The sequence below is a fragment of the Genypterus blacodes genome, unplaced genomic scaffold, assembly GCF_046128005.1.
Source record: "Genypterus blacodes isolate CSIRO-AG114 ecotype Tasmania unplaced genomic scaffold, CSIRO-AGI_Gbla_v1 ptg000141l_1, whole genome shotgun sequence".
Classification (NCBI taxonomy): Eukaryota; Metazoa; Chordata; class Actinopteri; order Ophidiiformes; family Ophidiidae; genus Genypterus; species Genypterus blacodes.
In genome coordinates this window covers 2653282-2676294 of record NW_027466943.1, presented here as the reverse complement: position 1 = coordinate 2676294, position 23013 = coordinate 2653282, and positions in this window count along the sequence as shown.

The window sequence follows — 23013 nt, the reverse complement described above, 5'->3', positions numbered from 1 at the left end:
TTTTTTTCAGCTGAGGAGAACTTGAAACGCCCATATCTTGGGCATGGAAGGAGTTAGAGAGCTCACATTTCAGACACAGCATCCAGGCAGGAATGGCATCAATTTGTGTTATTTCGGGGCAAATTGGGGAATATTGAATTTTTTGTGAAAAAGTTGACCTCGCGGTCAATGTTTTTTTCAGCAGAGGAGATAACTTGAAACGCCCGTATCTTGGGCAAGGAAGGAGTTAGAGTGTTCAAATTTTTAGACGCAGCATCCAGGCTGCAATGGCTTCAATTTGTGTCATTTTGGGGCAAATTGGGGAATATTGAATTTTTTGTGAAAATGTTGACCCCGCGGTCAATGTTTTTTTCAGCTGAGGAGAACTTGAAACGCCCATATCTTGGGCAAGGAAGGAGTTAGAGAGCTCACATTTCAGACACAGCATCCAGGCTGCAATGGCTTCAATTTGTGTTATTTCGGGGCAAATTGGGGAATATTGAATTTTTGGTGAAAATGTTGACCCCGCGGTCAATGTTTTTTTCAGCTGAGGAGAACTTGAAACGCCCATATCTTGGGCAAGGAAGGAGTGAGAGAGCTTAAATTTTAGACGCAGCATCCAGGCAGGAATGGCATCAATTTGTGTTATTTTGGGGCAAATTGGGGAATATTGAATTTTTGGTGAAAAAGTTGACCCCGTGGTCAATGTTTTTTTCAGCTGAGGAGAACTTGAAACGCCCATATCTTGGATAAGGAAGGAGTGAGAGAGCTCACATTTCAGACACAGCATCCAGGCTGCAATGGGATGAATTTGTGTTATTTTGGGGCAAATTGGGGAATATTGAATTTTTGGTGAAAATGTTGACCCCGCGGTCAATGTTTTTTTCAGCTGAGGAGAACTTGAAACGCCCATATCTTGGGCAAGGAAGGAGTGAGAGAGCTTAAATTTCAGACGCAGCATCCAGGCAGGAATGGCATCAATTTGTGTTATTTTGGGGCAAATTGCGGAATATTGAATTTTTGGTGAAAAAGTTGACCTCGCGGTCAATGTTTTTTTCAGCTGAGGAGATAACTTGAAACGCCCGTATCTTGGGCAAGGAAGGAGTGAGAGAGCTCACATTTCAGACACAGCATCCAGGCTGCAATGGCTTCAATTTGTGTTATTTTGGGGCAAAGTGGGGAATATTGAATTTTTGGTGAAAAAGTTGACCCCGCGGTCAATGTTTTTTTCAGCTGAGGAGAACTTGAAACGCCCATATCTTGGATAAGGAAGGAGTGAGAGAGCTCACATTTCAGACACAGCATCCAGGCTGCAATGGGATGAATTTGTGTTATTTTGGGGCAAATTGGGGAATATTGAATTTTTGGTGAAAATGTTGACCCCGCGGTCAATGTTTTTTTCAGCTGAGGAGATAACTTGAAACGCCCGTATCTTGGGCAAGGAAGGAGTGAGAGAGCTCACATTTCAGACACAGCATCCAGGCTGCAATGGCTTCAATTTGTGTTATTTTGGGGCAAATTGGGGAATATTGTTTTTTTGGTGAAAAAGTTGACCCCTCGGTCAATGTTTTTTTCAGCTGAGGAGAACTTGAAACGCCCATATCTTGGATAAGGAAGGAGTGAGAGAGCTCACATTTCAGACACAGCATCCAGGCTGCAATGGGATGAATTTGTGTTATTTTGGGGCAAATTGGGGAATATTGAATTTTTGGTGAAAATGTTGACCCCGCGGTCAACGTGTTTTTTCAACTGGAGAAAACTTGAAACGCCCATATCTTGGATAAGGAAGGAGTGAGAGAGCTCACATTTCAGACACAGCATCCAGGCTGCAATGGCTTCAATTTGTGTTATTTTGGGGCAAATTGGGGAATATTGTTTTTTTGGTGAAAAAGTTGACCCCTCGGTCAATGTTTTTTTCAGCTGAGGAGAACTTGAAACGCCCATATCTTGGATAAGGAAGGAGTGAGAGAGCTCACATTTCAGACACAGCATCCAGGCTGCAATGGCTTCAATTTGTGTTATTTTGGGGCAAATTGGGGAATATTGAATTTTTGGTGAAAATGTTGACCCCGCGGTCAACGTGTTTTTTCAACTGGAGAAAACTTGAAACGCCCATATCTTGGGCAAGGAAGGAGTTAGAGTGTTCAAATTTTTAGACGCAGCATCCAGGCTGCAATGTCTTCAATTTGTGTTATTTTGGGGCAAATTGGGGAATATTGTTTTTTTGGTGAAAAAGTTGACCCCGCGGTCAATGTTTTTTTCAGCTGAGGAGAACTTGAAACGCCCAAATCTTGGATAAGGAAGGAGTGAGAGAGCTCACATTTCAGACACAGCATCCAGGCTGCAATGGCTTCAATTTGTGTTATTTTGGGGCAAATTGGGGAATATTGAATTTTTGGTGAAAAAGTTGACCTCGCGGTCAATGTTTTTTTCAGCAGAGGAGATAACTTGAAACGCCCGTATCTTGGGCAAGGAAGGAGTTAGAGTGTTCAAATTTTTAGACGCAGCATCCAGGCTGCAATGGCTTCAATTTGTGTCATTTTGGGGCAAATTGGGGAATATTGAATTTTTTGTGAAAATGTTGACCCCGCGGTCAATGTTTTTTTCAGCTGAGGAGAACTTGAAACGCCCATATCTTGGGCAAGGAAGGAGTTAGAGAGCTCACATTTCAGACACAGCATCCAGGCTACAATGGCTTCAATTTGTGTTATTTCGGGGCAAATTGGGGAATATTGAATTTTTGGTGAAAATGTTGACCCCGCGGTCAACTTGTTTTTTCAACTGGAGAAAACTTGAAACGCCCATATCTTGGATAAGGAAGGAGTGAGAGAGCTCACATTTCAGACGCAGCATCCAGGCTGCAATGGGATGAATTTGTGTTATTTTGGGGCAAATTGGGGAATATTGAATTTTTGGTGAAAATGTTGACCCCGCGGTCAATGTTTTTTTCAGCTGAGGAGAACTTGAAACGCCCATATCTTGGGCAAGGAAGGAGTGAGAGAGCTTGAATTTCAGACGCAGCATCCAGGCAGGAATGGCATCAATTTGTGTTATTTTGGGGCAAATTGCGGAATATTGAATTTTTGGTGAAAAAGTTGACCTCGCGGTCAATGTTTTTTTCAGCTGAGGAGATAACTTGAAACGCCCGTATCTTGGGCAAGGAAGGAGTGAGAGAGCTCACATTTCAGACACAGCATCCAGGCTGCAATGGCTTCAATTTGTGTTATTTTGGGGCAAAGTGGGGAATATTGAATTTTTGGTGAAAATGTTGACCCCGCGGTCAATGTTTTTTTCAGCTGAGGAGAACTTGAAACGCCCATATCTTGGATAAGGAAGGAGTGAGAGAGCTCACATTTCAGACACAGCATCCAGGCTGCAATGGGATGAATTTGTGTTATTTTGGGGCAAATTGGGGAATATTGAATTTTTGGTGAAAATGTTGACCCCGCGGTCAACGTGTTTTTTCAACTGGAGAAAACTTGAAACGCCCATATCTTGGATAAGGAAGGAGTGAGAGAGCTCACATTTCAGACACAGCATCCAGGCTGCAATGGCTTCAATTTGTGTTATTTTGGGGCAAATTGGGGAATATTGAATTTTTGGTGAAAAAGTTGACCTCGCGGTCAATGTTTTTTTCAGCTGAGGAGAACTTGAAACGCCCATATCTTGGATAAGGAAGGAGTGAGAGAGCTCACGTTTCAGACACAGCATCCAGGCTGCAATGGCTTCAATCTGTGTTATTTCGGGGCAAATTGGGGAATATTGAATTTTTTGTGAAAATGTTGACCCCGCGGTCAATGTTTTTTTCAGCTGAGGAGAACTTGAAACGCCCATATCTTGGATAAGGAAGGAGTGAGAGAGCTCACGTTTCAGACACAGCATCCAGGCTGCAATGGCTTCAATTTGTGTTATTTCGGGGCAAATTGGGGAATATTGAATTTTTTGTGAAAATGTTGACCCCGCGGTCAATGTTTTTTTCAGCTGAGGAGAACTTGAAACGCCCATATCTTGGATAAGGAAGGAGTGAGAGAGCTCACGTTTCAGACACAGCATCCAGGCTGCAATGGCTTCAATTTGTGTTATTTCGGGGCAAATTGGGGAATATTGAATTTTTTGTGAAAATGTTGACCCCGCGGTCAATGTTTTTTTCAGCTGAGGAGAACTTGAAACGCCCATATCTTGGGCAAGGAAGGAGTTAGAGAGCTCACATTTCAGACACAGCATCCAGGCTACAATGGCTTCAATTTGTGTTATTTCGGGGCAAATTGGGGAATATTGAATTTTTGGTGAAAATGTTGACCCCGCGGTCAACTTGTTTTTTCAACTGGAGAAAACTTGAAACGCCCATATCTTGGATAAGGAAGGAGTGAGAGAGCTCACATTTCAGACGCAGCATCCAGGCTGCAATGGCTTCAATTTGTGTTATTTTGGGGCAAATTGGGGAATATTGAATTTTTGGTGAAAATGTTGACCCCGCGGTCAATGTTTTTTTCAGCTGAGGAGAACTTGAAACGCCCATATCTTGGATAAGGAAGGAGTGAGAGAGCTCACATTTCAGACACAGCATCCAGGCTGCAATGGGATGAATTTGTGTTATTTTGGGGCAAATTGGGGAATATTGAATTTTTGGTGAAAATGTTGACCCCGCGGTCAATGTTTTTTTCAGCTGAGGAGAACTTGAAACGCCCATATCTTGGGCAAGGAAGGAGTGAGAGAGCTTGAATTTCAGACGCAGCATCCAGGCAGGAATGGCATCAATTTGTGTTATTTTGGGGCAAATTGCGGAATATTGAATTTTTGGTGAAAAAGTTGACCTCGCGGTCAATGTTTTTTTCAGCTGAGGAGAACTTGAAACGCCCGTATCTTGGGCAAGGAAGGAGTGAGAGAGCTCACATTTCAGACACAGCATCCAGGCTGCAATGGCTTCAATTTGTGTTATTTTGGGGCAAAGTGGGGAATATTGAATTTTTGGTGAAAATGTTGACCCCGCGGTCAATGTTTTTTTCAGCTGAGGAGAACTTGAAACGCCCATATCTTGGATAAGGAAGGAGTGAGAGAGCTCACATTTCAGACACAGCATCCAGGCTGCAATGGCTTCAATTTGTGTTATTTTGGGGCAAATTGGGGAATATTGAATTTTTGGTGAAAATGTTGACCCCGCGGTCAATGTTTTTTTCAGCTGAGGAGATAACTTGAAACGCCCGTATCTTGGGCAAGGAAGGAGTGAGAGAGCTCACATTTCAGACACAGCATCCAGGCTGCAATGGCTTCAATTTGTGTTATTTTGGGGCAAAGTGGGGAATATTGAATTTTTGGTGAAAATGTTGACCCCGCGGTCAATGTTTTTTTCAGCTGAGGAGAACTTGAAACGCCCATATCTTGGATAAGGAAGGAGTGAGAGAGCTCACATTTCAGACACAGCATCCAGGCTGCAATGCGATGAATTTGTGTTATTTTGGGGCAAATTGGGGAATATTGAATTTTTGGTGAAAATGTTGACCCCGCGGTCAATGTTTTTTTCAGCTGAGGAGAACTTGAAACGCCCATATCTTGGGCAAGGAAGGAGTGAGAGAGCTTAAATTTCAGACGCAGCATCCAGGCTGCAATGGCTTCAATTTGTGTTATTTTGGGGCAAAGTGGGGAATATTGAATTTTTGGTGAAAAAGTTGACCCCGCGGTCAATGTTTTTTTCAGCTGAGGAAAACTTGAAACGCCCATATCTTGGGCAAGGAAGGAGTGAGAGAGCTTAAATTTCAGACGCAGCATCCAGGCAGGAATGGCATCAATTTGTGTTATTTTGGGGCAAATTGGGGAATATTGAATTTTTGGTGAAAAAGTTGACCCCGTGGTCAATGTTTTTTTCAGCTGAGGAGAACTTGAAACGCCCATATCTTGGATAAGGAAGGAGTGAGAGAGCTCACGTTTCAGACACAGCATCCAGGCTGCAATGGCTTCAATTTGTGTTATTTCGGGGCAAATTGGGGAATATTGAATTTTTTGTGAAAATGTTGACCCCGCGGTCAACTTGTTTTTTCAACTGGAGAAAACTTGAAACGCCCATATCTTGGATAAGGAAGGAGTGAGAGAGCTCACATTTCAGACGCAGCATCCAGGCAGGAATGGCATCAATTTGTGTTATTTTGGGGCAAATTGGGGAATATTGAATTTTTGGTGAAAAAGTTGACCCCGTGGTCAATGTTTTTTTCAGCTGAGGAGAACTTGAAACGCCCATATCTTGGATAAGGAAGGAGTGAGAGAGCTCACATTTCAGACACAGCATCCAGGCTGCAATGGGATGAATTTGTGTTATTTTGGGGCAAATTGCGGAATATTGAATTTTTGGTGAAAAAGTTGACCTCGCGGTCAATGTTTTTTTCAGCTGAGGAGATAACTTGAAACGCCCGTATCTTGGCCAAGGAAGGAGTGAGAGAGCTCACATTTCAGACACAGCATCCAGGCTGCAATGGCTTCAATTTGTGTTATTTTGGGGCAAAGTGGGGAATATTGAATTTTTGGTGAAAATGTTGACCCCGCGGTCAATGTTTTTTTCAGCTGAGGAGAACTTGAAACGCCCATATCTTGGATAAGGAAGGAGTGAGAGAGCTCACATTTCAGACACAGCATCCAGGCTGCAATGGCTTCAATTTGTGTTATTTTGGGGCAAATTGGGGAATATTGAATTTTTGGTGAAAATGTTGACCCCGCGCTCAATGTTTTTTTCAGCTGAGGAGAACTTGAAACGCCCATATCTTGGATAAGGAAGGAGTGAGAGAGCTCACATTTCAGACACAGCATCCAGGCTGCAATGGGATGAATTTGTGTTATTTTGGGGCAAATTGGGGAATATATTGAATTTTTGGTGAAAATGTTGACCCCGCGGTCAACGTGTTTTTTCAACTGGAGAAAACTTGAAACGCCCATATCTTGGACAAGGAAGGAGTGAGAGAGCTCACATTTCAGACACAGCATCCAGGCTGCAATGGCTTCAATTTGTGTTATTTTGGGGCAAATTGGGGAATATTGAATTTTTGGTGAAAATGTTGACCCCGCGGTCAACGTGTTTTTTCAACTGGAGAAAACTTGAAACGCCCATATCTTGGGCAAGGAAGGAGTTAGAGTGTTCAAATTTTTAGACGCAGCATCCAGGCTGCAATGTCTTCAATTTGTGTTATTTTGGGGCAAATTGGGGAATATTGTTTTTTTGGTGAAAAAGTTGACCCCGCGGTCAATGTTTTTTTCAGCTGAGGAGAACTTGAAACGCCCAAATCTTGGATAAGGAAGGAGTGAGAGAGCTCACATTTCAGACACAGCATCCAGGCTGCAATGGCTTCAATTTGTGTTATTTTAGGGCAAATTGGGGAATATTGAATTTTTGGTGAAAAAGTTGACCTCGCGGTCAATGTTTTTTTCAGCAGAGGAGATAACTTGAAACGCCCGTATCTTGGGCAAGGAAGGAGTTAGAGTGTTCAAATTTTTAGACGCAGCATCCAGGCTGCAATGGCTTCAATTTGTGTCATTTTGGGGCAAATTGGGGAATATTGAATTTTTTGTGAAAATGTTGACCCCGCGGTCAATGTTTTTTTCAGCTGAGGAGAACTTGAAACGCCCATATCTTGGATAAGGAAGGAGTGAGAGAGCTCACGTTTCAGACACAGCATCCAGGCTGCAATGGCTTCAATTTGTGTTATTTCGGGGCAAATTGGGGAATATTGAATTTTTTGTGAAAATGTTGACCCCGCGGTCAATGTTTTTTTCAGCTGAGGAGAACTTGAAACGCCCATATCTTGGATAAGGAAGGAGTGAGAGAGCTCACATTTCAGACACAGCATCCAGGCTGCAATGGGATGAATTTGTGTTATTTTGGGGCAAATTGGGGAATATTGAATTTTTGGTGAAAATGTTGACCCCGCGGTCAATGTTTTTTTCAGCTGAGGAGAACTTGAAACGCCCATATCTTGGGCAAGGAAGGAGTGAGAGAGCTTGAATTTCAGACGCAGCATCCAGGCAGGAATGGCATCAATTTGTGTTATTTTGGGGCAAATTGCGGAATATTGAATTTTTGGTGAAAAAGTTGACCTCGCGGTCAATGTTTTTTTCAGCTGAGGAGATAACTTGAAACGCCCGTATCTTGGGCAAGGAAGGAGTGAGAGAGCTCACATTTCAGACACAGCATCCAGGCTGCAATGGCTTCAATTTGTGTTATTTTGGGGCAAAGTGGGGAATATTGAATTTTTGGTGAAAATGTTGACCCCGCGGTCAATGTTTTTTTCAGCTGAGGAGAACTTGAAACGCCCATATCTTGGATAAGGAAGGAGTGAGAGAGCTCACATTTCAGACACAGCATCCAGGCTGCAATGGGATGAATTTGTGTTATTTTGGGGCAAATTGGGGAATATTGAATTTTTGGTGAAAATGTTGACCCCGCGGTCAATGTTTTTTTCAGCTGAGGAGATAACTTGAAACGCCCGTATCTTGGGCAAGGAAGGAGTGAGAGAGCTCACATTTCAGACACAGCATCCAGGCTGCAATGGCTTCAATTTGTGTTATTTTGGGGCAAAGTGGGGAATATTGAATTTTTGGTGAAAATGTTGACCCCGCGGTCAATGTTTTTTTCAGCTGAGGAGAACTTGAAACGCCCATATCTTGGATAAGGAAGGAGTGAGAGAGCTCACATTTCAGACACAGCATCCAGGCTGCAATGCGATGAATTTGTGTTATTTTGGGGCAAATTGGGGAATATTGAATTTTTGGTGAAAATGTTGACCCCGCGGTCAATGTTTTTTTCAGCTGAGGAGAACTTGAAACGCCCATATCTTGGGCAAGGAAGGAGTGAGAGAGCTTAAATTTCAGACGCAGCATCCAGGCTGCAATGGCTTCAATTTGTGTTATTTTGGGGCAAAGTGGGGAATATTGAATTTTTGGTGAAAAAGTTGACCCCGCGGTCAATGTTTTTTTCAGCTGAGGAAAACTTGAAACGCCCATATCTTGGGCAAGGAAGGAGTGAGAGAGCTTAAATTTCAGACGCAGCATCCAGGCAGGAATGGCATCAATTTGTGTTATTTTGGGGCAAATTGGGGAATATTGAATTTTTGGTGAAAAAGTTGACCCCGTGGTCAATGTTTTTTTCAGCTGAGGAGAACTTGAAACGCCCATATCTTGGATAAGGAAGGAGTGAGAGAGCTCACATTTCAGACACAGCATCCAGGCTGCAATGGCTTCAATTTGTGTTATTTTGGGGCAAAGTGGGGAATATTGAATTTTTGGTGAAAAAGTTGACCCCGTGGTCAATGTTTTTTTCAGCTGAGGAGAACTTGAAACGCCCATATCTTGGATAAGGAAGGAGTGAGAGAGCTCACATTTCAGACACAGCATCCAGGCTGCAATGGGATGAATTTGTGTTATTTTGGGGCAAATTGGGGAATATTGAATTTTTGGTGAAAATGTTGACCCCGCGGTCAATGTTTTTTTCAGCTGAGGAGAACTTGAAACGCCCATATCTTGGGCAAGGAAGGAGTGAGAGAGCTTGAATTTCAGACGCAGCATCCAGGCAGGAATGGCATCAATTTGTGTTATTTTGGGGCAAATTGCGGAATATTGAATTTTTGGTGAAAAAGTTGACCTCGCGGTCAATGTTTTTTTCAGCTGAGGAGATAACTTGAAACGCCCGTATCTTGGGCAAGGAAGGAGTGAGAGAGCTCACATTTCAGACACAGCATCCAGGCTGCAATGGCTTCAATTTGTGTTATTTTGGGGCAAAGTGGGGAATATTGAATTTTTGGTGAAAATGTTGACCCCGCGGTCAATGTTTTTTTCAGCTGAGGAGAACTTGAAACGCCCATATCTTGGATAAGGAAGGAGTGAGAGAGCTCACATTTCAGACACAGCATCCAGGCTGCAATGGGATGAATTTGTGTTATTTTGGGGCAAATTGGGGAATATTGAATTTTTGGTGAAAATGTTGACCCCGCGGTCAATGTTTTTTTCAGCTGAGGAGATAACTTGAAACGCCCGTATCTTGGGCAAGGAAGTAGTGAGAGAGCTCACATTTCAGACACAGCATCCAGGCTGCAATGGCTTCAATTTGTGTTATTTTGGGGCAAAGTGGGGAATATTGAATTTTTGGTGAAAAAGTTGACCTCGCGGTCAATGTTTTTTTCAGCTGAGGAGATAACTTGAAACGCCCGTATCTTGGGCAAGGAAGGAGTGAGAGAGCTCACATTTCAGACACAGCATCCAGGCTGCAATGGCTTCAATTTGTGTTATTTTGGGGCAAAGAGGGGAATATTGAATTTTTGGTGAAAATGTTGACCCCGCGGTCAATGTTTTTTTCAGCTGAGGAGAACTTGAAACGCCCATATCTTGGATAAGGAAGGAGTGAGAGAGCTTAAATTTCAGACGCAGCATCCAGGCAGGAATGGCATCAATTTGTGTTATTTTGGGGCAAATTGGGGAATATTGAATTTTTGGTGAAAAAGTTGACCCCGTGGTCAATGTTTTTTTCAGCTGAGGAGAACTTGAAACGCCCATATCTTGGATAAGGAAGGAGTGAGAGAGCTCACATTTCAGACACAGCATCCAGGCTGCAATGGGATGAATTTGTGTTATTTTGGGGCAAATTGGGGAATATTGAATTTTTGGTGAAAATGTTGACCCCGCGGTCAATTTTTTTTTCAGCTGAGGAGAACTTGAAACGCCCATATCTGGGGCAAGGAAGGAGTGAGAGAGCTTGAATTTCAGACGCAGCATCCAGGCAGGAATGGCATCAATTTGTGTTATTTTGGGGCAAATTGCGGAATATTGAATTTTTGGTGAAAAAGTTGACCTCGCGGTCAATGTTTTTTTCAGCTGAGGAGATAACTTGAAACGCCCGTATCTTGGGCAAGGAAGGAGTGAGAGAGCTCACATTTCAGACACAGCATCCAGGCTGCAATGGCTTCAATTTGTGTTATTTTGGGGCAAAGTGGGGAATATTGAATTTTTGGTGAAAATGTTGACCCCGCGGTCAATGTTTTTTTCAGCTGAGGAGAACTTGAAACGCCCATATCTTGGATAAGGAAGGAGTGAGAGAGCTCACATTTCAGACACAGCATCCAGGCTGCAATGGGATGAATTTGTGTTATTTTGGGGCAAATTGGGGAATATTGAATTTTTGGTGAAAATGTTGACCCCGCGGTCAATGTTTTTTTCAGCTGAGGAGAACTTGAAACGCCCATATCTGGGGCAAGGAAGGAGTGAGAGAGCTTGAATTTCAGACGCAGCATCCAGGCAGGAATGGCATCAATTTGTGTTATTTTGGGGCAAATTGCGGAATATTGAATTTTTGGTGAAAAAGTTGACCTCGCGGTCAATGTTTTTTTCAGCTGAGGAGAACTTGAAACGCCCATATCTGGGGCAAGGAAGGAGTGAGAGAGCTTGAATTTCAGACGCAGCATCCAGGCAGGAATGGCATCAATTTGTGTTATTTTGGGGCAAATTGCGGAATATTGAATTTTTGGTGAAAAAGTTGACCTCGCGGTCAATGTTTTTTTCAGCTGAGGAGATAACTTGAAACGCCCGTATCTTGGGCAAGGAAGGAGTGAGAGAGCTCACATTTCAGACACAGCATCCAGGCTGCAATGGCTTCAATTTGTGTTATTTTGGGGCAAAGTGGGGAATATTGAATTTTTGGTGAAAATGTTGACCCCGCGGTCAATGTTTTTTTCAGCTGAGGAGAACTTGAAACGCCCATATCTTGGATAAGGAAGGAGTGAGAGAGCTCACATTTCAGACACAGCATCCAGGCTGCAATGGGATGAATTTGTGTTATTTTGGGGCAAATTGGGGAATATTGAATTTTTGGTGAAAATGTTGACCCCGCGGTCAATGTTTTTTTCAGCTGAGGAGATAACTTGAAACGCCCGTATCTTGGGCAAGGAAGTAGTGAGAGAGCTCACATTTCAGACACAGCATCCAGGCTGCAATGGCTTCAATTTGTGTTATTTTGGGGCAAAGTGGGGAATATTGAATTTTTGGTGAAAAAGTTGACCTCGCGGTCAATGTTTTTTTCAGCTGAGGAGATAACTTGAAACGCCCGTATCTTGGGCAAGGAAGGAGTGAGAGAGCTCACATTTCAGACACAGCATCCAGGCTGCAATGGCTTCAATTTGTGTTATTTTGGGGCAAAGAGGGGAATATTGAATTTTTGGTGAAAATGTTGACCCCGCGGTCAATGTTTTTTTCAGCTGAGGAGAACTTGAAACGCCCATATCTTGGATAAGGAAGGAGTGAGAGAGCTTAAATTTCAGACGCAGCATCCAGGCAGGAATGGCATCAATTTGTGTTATTTTGGGGCAAATTGGGGAATATTGAATTTTTGGTGAAAAAGTTGACCCCGTGGTCAATGTTTTTTTCAGCTGAGGAGAACTTGAAACGCCCATATCTTGGATAAGGAAGGAGTGAGAGAGCTTGAATTTCAGACGCAGCATTCAGGCAGGAATGGCATCAATTTGTGTTATTTTGGGGCAAATTGCGGAATATTGAATTTTTGGTGAAAAAGTTGACCTCGCGGTCAATGTTTTTTTCAGCTGAGGAGATAACTTGAAACGCCCGTATCTTGGGCAAGGAAGGAGTGAGAGAGCTCACATTTCAGACACAGCATCCAGGCTGCAATGGCTTCAATTTGTGTTATTTTGGGGCAAAGTGGGGAATATTGAATTTTTGGTGAAAATGTTGACCCCGCGGTCAATGTTTTTTTCAGCTGAGGAGAACTTGAAACGCCCATATCTTGGATAAGGAAGGAGTGAGAGAGCTCACATTTCAGACACAGCATCCAGGCTGCAATGGGATGAATTTGTGTTATTTTGGGGCAAATTGGGGAATATTGAATTTTTGGTGAAAATGTTGACCCCGCGGTCAATGTTTTTTTCAGCTGAGGAGAACTTGAAACGCCCATATCTTGGGCAAGGAAGGAGTGAGAGAGCTTAAATTTCAGACGCAGCATCCAGGCTGCAATGGCTTCAATTTGTGTTATTTTGGGGCAAAGTGGGGAATATTGAATTTTTGGTGAAAAAGTTGACCCCGCGGTCAATGTTTTTTTCAGCTGAGGAGAACTTGAAACGCCCATATCTTGGGCAAGGAAGGAGTGAGAGAGCTTAAATTTCAGACGCAGCATCCAGGCAGGAATGGCATCAATTTGTGTTATTTTGGGGCAAATTGGGGAATATTGAATTTTTGGTGAAAAAGTTGACCCCGTGGTCAATGTTTTTTTCAGCTGAGGAGAACTTGAAACGCCCATATCTTGGATAAGGAAGGAGTGAGAGAGCTCACATTTCAGACACAGCATCCAGGCTGCAATGGGATGAATTTGTGTTATTTTGGGGCAAATTGGGGAATATTGAATTTTTGGTGAAAATGTTGACCCCGCGGTCAATGTTTTTTTCAGCTGAGGAGAACTTGAAACGCCCATATCTGGGGCAAGGAAGGAGTGAGAGAGCTTGAATTTCAGACGCAGCATCCAGGCAGGAATGGCATCAATTTGTGTTATTTTGGGGCAAATTGCGGAATATTGAATTTTTGGTGAAAAAGTTGACCTCGCGGTCAATGTTTTTTTCAGCTGAGGAGATAACTTGAAACGCCCGTATCTTGGGCAAGGAAGGAGTGAGAGAGCTCACATTTCAGACACAGCATCCAGGCTGCAATGGCTTCAATTTGTGTTATTTTGGGGCAAAGTGGGGAATATTGAATTTTTGGTGAAAATGTTGACCCCGCGGTCAATGTTTTTTTCAGCTGAGGAGAACTTGAAACGCCCATATCTTGGATAAGGAAGGAGTGAGAGAGCTCACATTTCAGACACAGCATCCAGGCTGCAATGGGATGAATTTGTGTTATTTTGGGGCAAATTGGGGAATATTGAATTTTTGGTGAAAATGTTGACCCCGCGGTCAATGTTTTTTTCAGCTGAGGAGATAACTTGAAACGCCCGTATCTTGGGCAAGGAAGGAGTGAGAGAGCTCACATTTCAGACACAGCATCCAGGCTGCAATGGCTTCAATTTGTGTTATTTTGGGGCAAATTGGGGAATATTGAATTTTTGGTGAAAATGTTGACCCCGCGGTCAATGTTTTTTTCAGCTGAGGAGAACTTGAAACGCCCATATCTTGGATAAGGAAGGAGTGAGAGAGCTCACATTTCAGACACAGCATCCAGGCTGCAATGGGATGAATTTGTGTTATTTTGGGGCAAATTGGGGAATATTGAATTTTTGGTGAAAATGTTGACCCCGCGGTCAACGTGTTTTTTCAACTGGAGAAAACTTGAAACGCCCATATCTTGGACAAGGAAGGAGTGAGAGAGCTCACATTTCAGACACAGCATCCAGGCTGCAATGGCTTCAATTTGTGTTATTTTGGGGCAAATTGGGGAATATTGAATTTTTGGTGAAAATGTTGACCCCGCGGTCAACGTGTTTTTTCAACTGGAGAAAACTTGAAACGCCCATATCTTGGATAAGGAAGGAGTGAGAGAGCTCACATTTCAGACACAGCATCCAGGCTGCAAAGGCTTCAATTTGTGTTATTTTGGGGCAAATTGGGGAATATTGTTTTTTTGGTGAAAAAGTTGACCCCGCGGTCAATGTTTTTTTCAGCTGAGGAGAACTTGAAACGCCCATATCTTGGATAAGGAAGGAGTGAGAGAGCTCACATTTCAAACACAGCATCTAGGCTGCAATGGGATGAATTTGTGTTATTTTGGGGCAAATTGGGGAATATTGAATTTTTGGTGAAAATGTTGACCCCGCGGTCAATGTTTTTTTCAGCTGAGGAGAACTTGAAACGCCCATATCTTGGGCAAGGAAGGAGTGAGAGAGCTTAAATTTCAGACGCAGCATCCAGGCAGGAATGGCATCAATTTGTGTTATTTTGGGGCAAATTGGGGAATATTGAATTTTTGGTGAAAATGTTGACCCCGCGGTCAACGTGTTTTTTCAACTGGAGAAAACTTGAAACGCCCATATCTTGGATAAGGAAGGAGTGAGAGAGCTCACATTTCAGACACAGCATCCAGGCTGCAATGGCTTCAATTTGTGTTATTTTGGGGCAAATTGGGGAATATTGTTTTTTTGGTGAAAAAGTTGACCCCGCGGTCAATGTTTTTTTCAGCTGAGGAGAACTTGAAACGCCCATATCTTTGATAAGGAAGGAGTGAGAGAGCTCAAATTTCAGACACAGCATCCAGGCTGCAATGGGATGAATTTGTGTTATTTTGGGGCAAATTGGGGAATATTGAATTTTTGGTGAAAATGTTGACCCCGCGGTCAATGTTTTTTTCAGCTGAGGAGAACTTGAAACGCCCATATCTTGGATAAGGAAGGAGTGAGAGAGCTCACATTTCAGACACAGCATCCAGGCTGCAATGGCTTCAATTTGTGTTATTTTGGGGCAAATTGGGGAACATTGAATTTTTGGTGAAAATGTTGACCCCGCGGTCAATGTTTTTTTCAGCTGAGGAGAACTTGAAACGCCCATATCTTGGATAAGGAAGGAGTGAGAGAGCTCACATTTCAGACAGAGCATCCAGGCTGCAATGGCTTCAATTTGTGTTATTTTGGGGCAAATTGGGGAATATTGAATTTTTGGTGAAAATGTTGACCCCGCGGTCAACGTGTTTTTTCAACTGGAGAAAACTTGAAACGCCCATATCTTGGACAAGGAAGGAGTGAGAGAGCTCACATTTCAGACACAGCATCCAGGCTGCAATGGCTTCAATTTGTGTTATTTTGGGGCAAATTGGGGAATATTGAATTTTTGGTGAAAATGTTGACCCCGCGGTCAACGTGTTTTTTCAACTGGAGAAAACTTGAAACGCCCATATCTTGGATAAGGAAGGAGTGAGAGAGCTCACATTTCAGACACAGCATCCAGGCTGCAATGGCTTCAATTTGTGTTATTTTGGGGCAAATTGGGGAATATTGTTTTTTTGGTGAAAAAGTTGACCCCGCGGTCAATGTTTTTTTCAGCTGAGGAGAACGTGAAACGCCCATATCTTGGATAAGGAAGGAGTGAGAGAGCTCACATTTCAGACACAGCATCCAGGCTGCAATGGCTTCAATTTGTGTTATTTTGGGGCAAATTGGGGAATATTGAATTTTTGGTGAAAAAGTTGACCCCGCGGTCAATGTTTTTTTCAGCTGAGGAGAACGTGAAACGCCCATATCTTGGATAAGGAAGGAGTGAGAGAGCTCACATTTCAGACACAGCATCCAGGCTGCAATGGCTTCAATTTGTGTTATTTTGGGGCAAATTGGGGAATATTGAATTTTTGGTGAAAAAGTTGACCCCGCGGTCAATGTTTTTTTCAGCTGAGGAGAACTTGAAACGCCCATATCTTGGGCAAGGAAGGAGTGAGAGAGCTTAAATTTCAGACGCAGCATCCAGGCAGGAATGGCATCAATTTGTGTTATTTTGGGGCAAATTGGGGAATATTGAATTTTTGGTGAAAATGTTGACCCCGCGGTCAACGTGTTTTTTCAACTGCAGAAAACTTGAAACGCCCATATCTTGGATAAGGAAGGAGTGAGAGAGCTCACATTTCAGACACAGCATCCAGGCTGCAATGGCTTCAATTTGTGTTATTTTGGGGCAAATTGGGGAACATTGAATTTTTGGTGAAAAAGTTGACCACGCGGTCAATGTTTTTTTCAGCTCAGGAGAACTTGAAACGCCCATATCTTGGGCAAGGAAGGAGTGAGAGAGCTTAAATTTCAGACGCAGCATCCAGGTTGCAATGGCTTCAATTTGTGTTATTTTGGGGCAAAGTGGGGAATATTGAATTTTTGGTGAAAATGTTGACCCCGCGGTCAATGTTTTTTTCAGCTGAGGAGAACTTGAAACGCCCATATCTTGGATAAGGAAGGAGTGAGAGAGCTCACATTTCAGACACAGCATCCAGGCTGCAATGGGATGAATTTGTGTTATTTTGGGGCAAATTGGGGAATATTGAATTTTTGGTGAAAATGTTGACCCCGCGGTCAATGTTTTTTTCAGCTGAGGAGCACTTGAAACGCCCATATCTTGGGCAAGGAAGGAGTGAGAGAGCTTAAATTTCAGACGCAGCATCCAGGCAGGAATGGCATCAATTTGTGTTATTTTGGGGCAAATTGGGGAATATTGAATTTTTGGTGAAAAAGTTGACCTCGCGGTCAACGTGTTTTTTCAACTGGAGAAAACTTGAAACGCCCATATCTTGGATAAGGAAGGAGTGAGAGAGCACACATTTCAGACACAGCATCCAGGCTGCAATGGCTTCAATTTGTGTTATTTTGGGGCAAATTGGGGAATATTGAATTTTTGGTGAAAATGTTGACCAAGCGGTCAACGTGTTTTTTCAACTGGAGAAAAACTTGAAACGCCCATATCTTGGGCAAGGAAGGAGTTAGAGTGTTCAAATTTTTAGACGCAGCATCCAGGCTGCAATGGCTTCAATTTGTGTTATTTTGGGGCAAATTGGGGAATATTGTTTTTTTGGTGAAAAAGTTGACCCCGCGGTCAATGTTTTTTTCAGCTGAGGAGAACTTGAAACGCCCATATCTTGGGCAAGGAAGGAGTTAGAGAGCTCACATTTCAGACACAGCATCCAGGCAGGAATGGCATCAATTTGTGTTATTTTGGGGCAAATTGGGGAATATTGAATTTTTTGTGAAAATGTTGACCCCGCGGTCAACGTGTTTTTTCAACTGGAGAAAACTTGGAACGCCCATATCTTGGATAAGGAAGGAGTGAGAGAGCTCACATTTCAGACACAGCATCCAGGCTGCAATGGCTTCAATTTGTGTTATTTTGGGGCAAATTGGGGAATATTGTTTTTTTGGTGAAAAAGTTGACCCCGCGGTCAATGTTTTTTTCAGCTGAGGAGAACTTGAAACGCCCATATCTTTGATAAGGAAGGAGTGAGAGAGCTCAAATTTCAGACACAGCATCCAGGCTGCAATGGGATGAATTTGTGTTATTTTGGGGCAAATTGGGGAATATTGAATTTTTGGTGAAAATGTTGACCCCGCGGTCAATGTTTTTTTCAGCTGAGGAGAACTTGAAACGCCCATATCTTGGATAAGGAAGGAGTGAGAGAGCTCACATTTCAGACACAGCATCCAGGCTGCAATGGCTTCAATTTGTGTTATTTTGGGGCAAATTGGGGAACATTGAATTTTTGGTGAAAATGTTGACCCCGCGGTCAATGTTTTTTTCAGCTGAGGAGAACTTGAAACGCCCATATCTTGGATAAGGAAGGAGTGAGAGAGCTCACATTTCAGACAGAGCATCCAGGCTGCAATGGCTTCAATTTGTGTTATTTTGGGGCAAATTGGGGAATATTGAATTTTTGGTGAAAATGTTGACCCCGCGGTCAACGTGTTTTTTCAACTGGAGAAAACTTGAAACGCCCATATCTTGGACAAGGAAGGAGTGAGAGAGCTCACATTTCAGACACAGCATCCAGGCTGCAATGGCTTCAATTTGTGTTATTTTGGGGCAAATTGGGGAATATTGTTTTTTTGGTGAAAAAGTTGACCCCGCGGTCAATGTTTTTTTCAGCTGAGGAGAACGTGAAACGCCCATATCTTGGATAAGGAAGGAGTGAGAGAGCTCACATTTCAGACACAGCATCCAGGCTGCAATGGCTTCAATTGGTGTTATTTTGGGGCAAATTGGGGAATATTGAATTTTTGGTGAAAAAGTTGACCCCGCGGTCAATGTTTTTTTCAGCTGAGGAGAACTTGAAACGCCCATATCTTGGGCAAGGAAGGAGTGAGAGAGCTTAAATTTCAGACGCAGCATCCAGGCAGGAATGGCATCAATTTGTGTTATTTTGGGGCAAATTGGGGAACATTGAATTTTTGGTGAAAAAGTTGACCACGCGGTCAATGTTTTTTTCAGCTCAGGAGAACTTGAAACGCCCATATCTTGGGCAAGGAAGGAGTGAGAGAGCTTAAATTTCAGACGCAGCATCCAGGCTGCAATGGCTTCAATTTGTGTTATTTTGGGGCAAAGTGGGGAATATTGAATTTTTGGTGAAAATGTTGACCCCGCGGTCAATGTTTTTTTCAGCTGAGGAGAACTTGAAACGCCCATATCTTGGATAAGGAAGGAGTGAGAGAGCTCACATTTCAGACAGAGCATCCAGGCTGCAATGGCTTCAATTTGTGTTATTTTGGGGCAAATTGGGGAATATTGAATTTTTGGTGAAAATGTTGACCCCGCGGTCAACGTGTTTTTTCAACTGGAGAAAACTTGAAACGCCCATATCTTGGACAAGGAAGGAGTGAGAGAGCTCACATTTCAGACACAGCATCCAGGCTGCAATGGCTTCAATTTGTGTTATTTTGGGGCAAATTGGGGAATATTGAATTTTTGGTGAAAATGTTGACCCCGCGGTCAACGTGTTTTTTCAACTGGAGAAAACTTGAAACGCCCATATCTTGGATAAGGAAGGAGTGAGAGAGCTCACATTTCAGACACAGCATCCAGGCTGCAATGGCTTCAATTTGTGTTATTTTGGGGCAAATTGGGGAATATTGAATTTTTGGTGAAAAAGTTGACCTCGCGGTCAATGTTTTTTTCAGCTGAGGAGATAACTTGAAACGCCCGTATCTTGGGCAAGGAAGGAGTGAGAGAGCTCACATTTCAGACACAGCATCCAGGCTGCAATGGCTTCAATTTGTGTTATTTTGGGGCAAAGTGGGGAATATTGAATTTTTGGTGAAAATGTTGACCCCGCGGTCAACGTGTTTTTTCAACTGGAGAAAACTTGAAACGCCCATATCTTGGACAAGGAAGGAGTGAGAGAGCTCACATTTCAGACACAGCATCCAGGCTGCAATGGCTTCAATTTGTGTTATTTTGGGGCAAATTGGGGAATATTGAATTTTTGGTGAAAATGTTGACCCCGCGGTCAACGTGTTTTTTCAACTGGAGAAAACTTGAAACGCCCATATCTTGGATAAGGAAGGAGTGAGAGAGCTCACATTTCAGACACAGCATCCAGGCTGCAATGGCTTCAATTTGTGTTATTTTGGGGCAAATTGGGGAATATTGTTTTTTTGGTGAAAAAGTTGACCCCGCGGTCAATGTTTTTTTCAGCTGAGGAGAACGTGAAACGCCCATATCTTGGATAAGGAAGGAGTGAGAGAGCTCACATTTCAGACACAGCATCCAGGCTGCAATGGCTTCAATTTGTGTTATTTTGGGGCAAATTGGGGAATATTGAATTTTTGGTGAAAAAGTTGACCCCGCGGTCAATGTTTTTTTCAGCTGAGGAGAACTTGAAACGCCCATATCTTGGATAAGGAAGGAGTGAGAGAGCTTAAATTTCAGACGCAGCATCCAGGCTGCAATGGCTTCAATTTGTGTTATTTTGGGGCAATGTGGGGAATATTGAATTTTTGGTGAAAATGTTGACCCCGCGGTCAACGTGTTTTTTCAACTGGAGAAAACTTGAAACGCCCATATCTTGGACAAGGAAGGAGTGAGAGAGCTCACATTTCAGACACAGCATCCAGGCTGCAATGGCTTCAATTTGTGTTATTTTGGGGCAAATTGGGGAATATTGTTTTTTTGGTGAAAAAGTTGACCCCGCGGTCAATGTTTTTTTCAGCTGAGGAGAACGTGAAACGCCCATATCTTGGATAAGGAAGGAGTGAGAGAGCTCACATTTCAGACACAGCATCCAGGCTGCAATGGCTTCAATTTGTGTTATTTTGGGGCAAATTGGGGAATATTGAATTTTTGGTGAAAAAGTTGACCCCGCGGTCAATGTTTTTTTCAGCTGAGGAGAACGTGAAACGCCCATATCTTGGATAAGGAAGGAGTGAGAGAGCTCACATTTCAGACACAGCATCCAGGCTGCAATGGGATGAATTTGTGTTATTTTGGGGCAAATTGGGGAATATTGAATTTTTGGTGAAAAAGTTGACCCCGCGGTCAATGTTTTTTTCAGCTGAGGAGAACGTGAAACGCCCATATCTTGGATAAGGAAGGAGTGAGAGAGCTCACATTTCAGACACAGCATCCAGGCTGCAATGGCTTCAATTTGTGTTATTTTGGGGCAAATTGGGGAATATTGTTTTTTTGGTGAAAAAGTTGACCCCGCGGTCAATGTTTTTTTCAGCTGAGGAGAACGTGAAACGCCCATATCTTGGATAAGGAAGGAGTGAGAGAGCTCACATTTCAGACACAGCATCCAGGCTGCAATGGGATGAATTTGTGTTATTTTGGGGCAAATTGGGGAATATTGAATTTTTGGTGAAAAAGTTGACCCCGCGGTCAATGTTTTTTTCAGCTGAGGAGAACGTGAAACGCCCATATCTTGGATAAGGAAGGAGTGAGAGAGCTCACATTTCAGACACAGCATCCAGGCTGCAATGGCTTCAATTTGTGTTATTTTGGGGCAAATTGGGGAATATTGAATTTTTGGTGAAAAAGTTGACCCCGCGGTCAATGTTTTTTTCAGCTGAGGAGAACTTGAAACGCCCATATCTTGGATAAGGAAGGAGTGAGAGAGCTTAAATTTCAGACGCAGCTTCCAGGCTGCAATGGCTTCAATTTGTGTTATTTTGGGGCAAAGTGGGGAATATTGAATTTTTGGTGAAAATGTTGACCCCGCGGTCAACGTGTTTTTTCAACTGGAGAAAACTTGAAACGCCCATATCTTGGACAAGGAAGGAGTGAGAGAGCTCACATTTCAGACACAGCATCCAGGCTGCAATGGCTTCAATTTGTGTTATTTTGGGGCAAATTGGGGAATATTGTTTTTTTGGTGAAAAAGTTGACCCCGCGGTCAATGTTTTTTTCAGCTGAGGAGAACGTGAAACGCCCATATCTTGGGCAAGGAAGGAGTTAGAGTGTTCAAATTTTTAGACGCAGCATCCAGGCTGCAATGGCTTCAATTTGTGTTATTTTGGGGCAAATTGGGGAATATTGTTTTTTTGGTGAAAAAGTTGACCCCGCGGTCAATGTTTTTTTCAGCTGAGGAGAACTTGAAACGCCCATATCTTGGATAAGGAAGGAGTGAGAGAGCTCACATTTCAGACACAGCATCCAGGCTGCAATGGCTTCAATTTGTGTTATTTTGGGGCAAATTGGGGAATATTGTTTTTTTGGTGAAAAAGTTGACCCCGCGGTCAATGTTTTTTTCAGCTGAGGAGAACTTGAAACGCCCATATCTTGGGCAAGGAAGGAGTGAGAGAACTTAAATTTCAGATGCAGCATCCAGGCAGGAATGGCATCAATTTGTGTTATTTTGGGGCAAATTGGGGAATATTGAATTTTTGGTGAAAAAGTTGACCTCGCGGTCAATGTTTTTTTCAGCTGAGGAGATAACTTGAAACGCCCGTGTCTTGGGCAAGGAAGGAGTGAGAGAGCTCACATTTCAGACACAGCATCCAGGCTGCAATGGCTTCAATTTGTGTTATTTTGGGGCAAAGTGGGGAATATTGAGTTTTTGGTGAAAATGTTGACCCCGCGGTCAATGTTTTTTTCAGCTGAGGAGAACTTGAAACGCCCATATCTTGGATAAGGAAGGAGTGAGAGAGCTCACATTTCAGACACAGCATCCAGGCTGCAATGGCTTCAATTTGTGTTATTTTGGGGCAAAGTGGGGAATATTGAGTTTTTGGTGAAAATGTTGACCCCGCGGTCAATGTTTTTTTCAGCTGAGGAGAACTTGAAACGCCCATATCTTGGATAAGGAAGGAGTGAGAGAGCTCACATTTCAGACACAGCATCCAGGCTGCAATGGGATGAATTTGTGTTATTTTGGGGCAAATTGGGGAATATTGAATTTTTGGTGAAAATGTTGACCCCGCGGTCAATGTTTTTTTCAGCTGAGGAGAACTTGAAACGCCCATATCTTGGGCAAGGAAGGAGTGAGAGAGCTTAAATTTCAGACGCAGCATCCAGGCAGGAATGGCATCAATTTGTGTTATTTTGGGGCAAATTGCGGAATATTGAATTTTTGGTGAAAAAGTTGACCTCGCGGTCAATGTTTTTTTCAGCTGAGGAGATA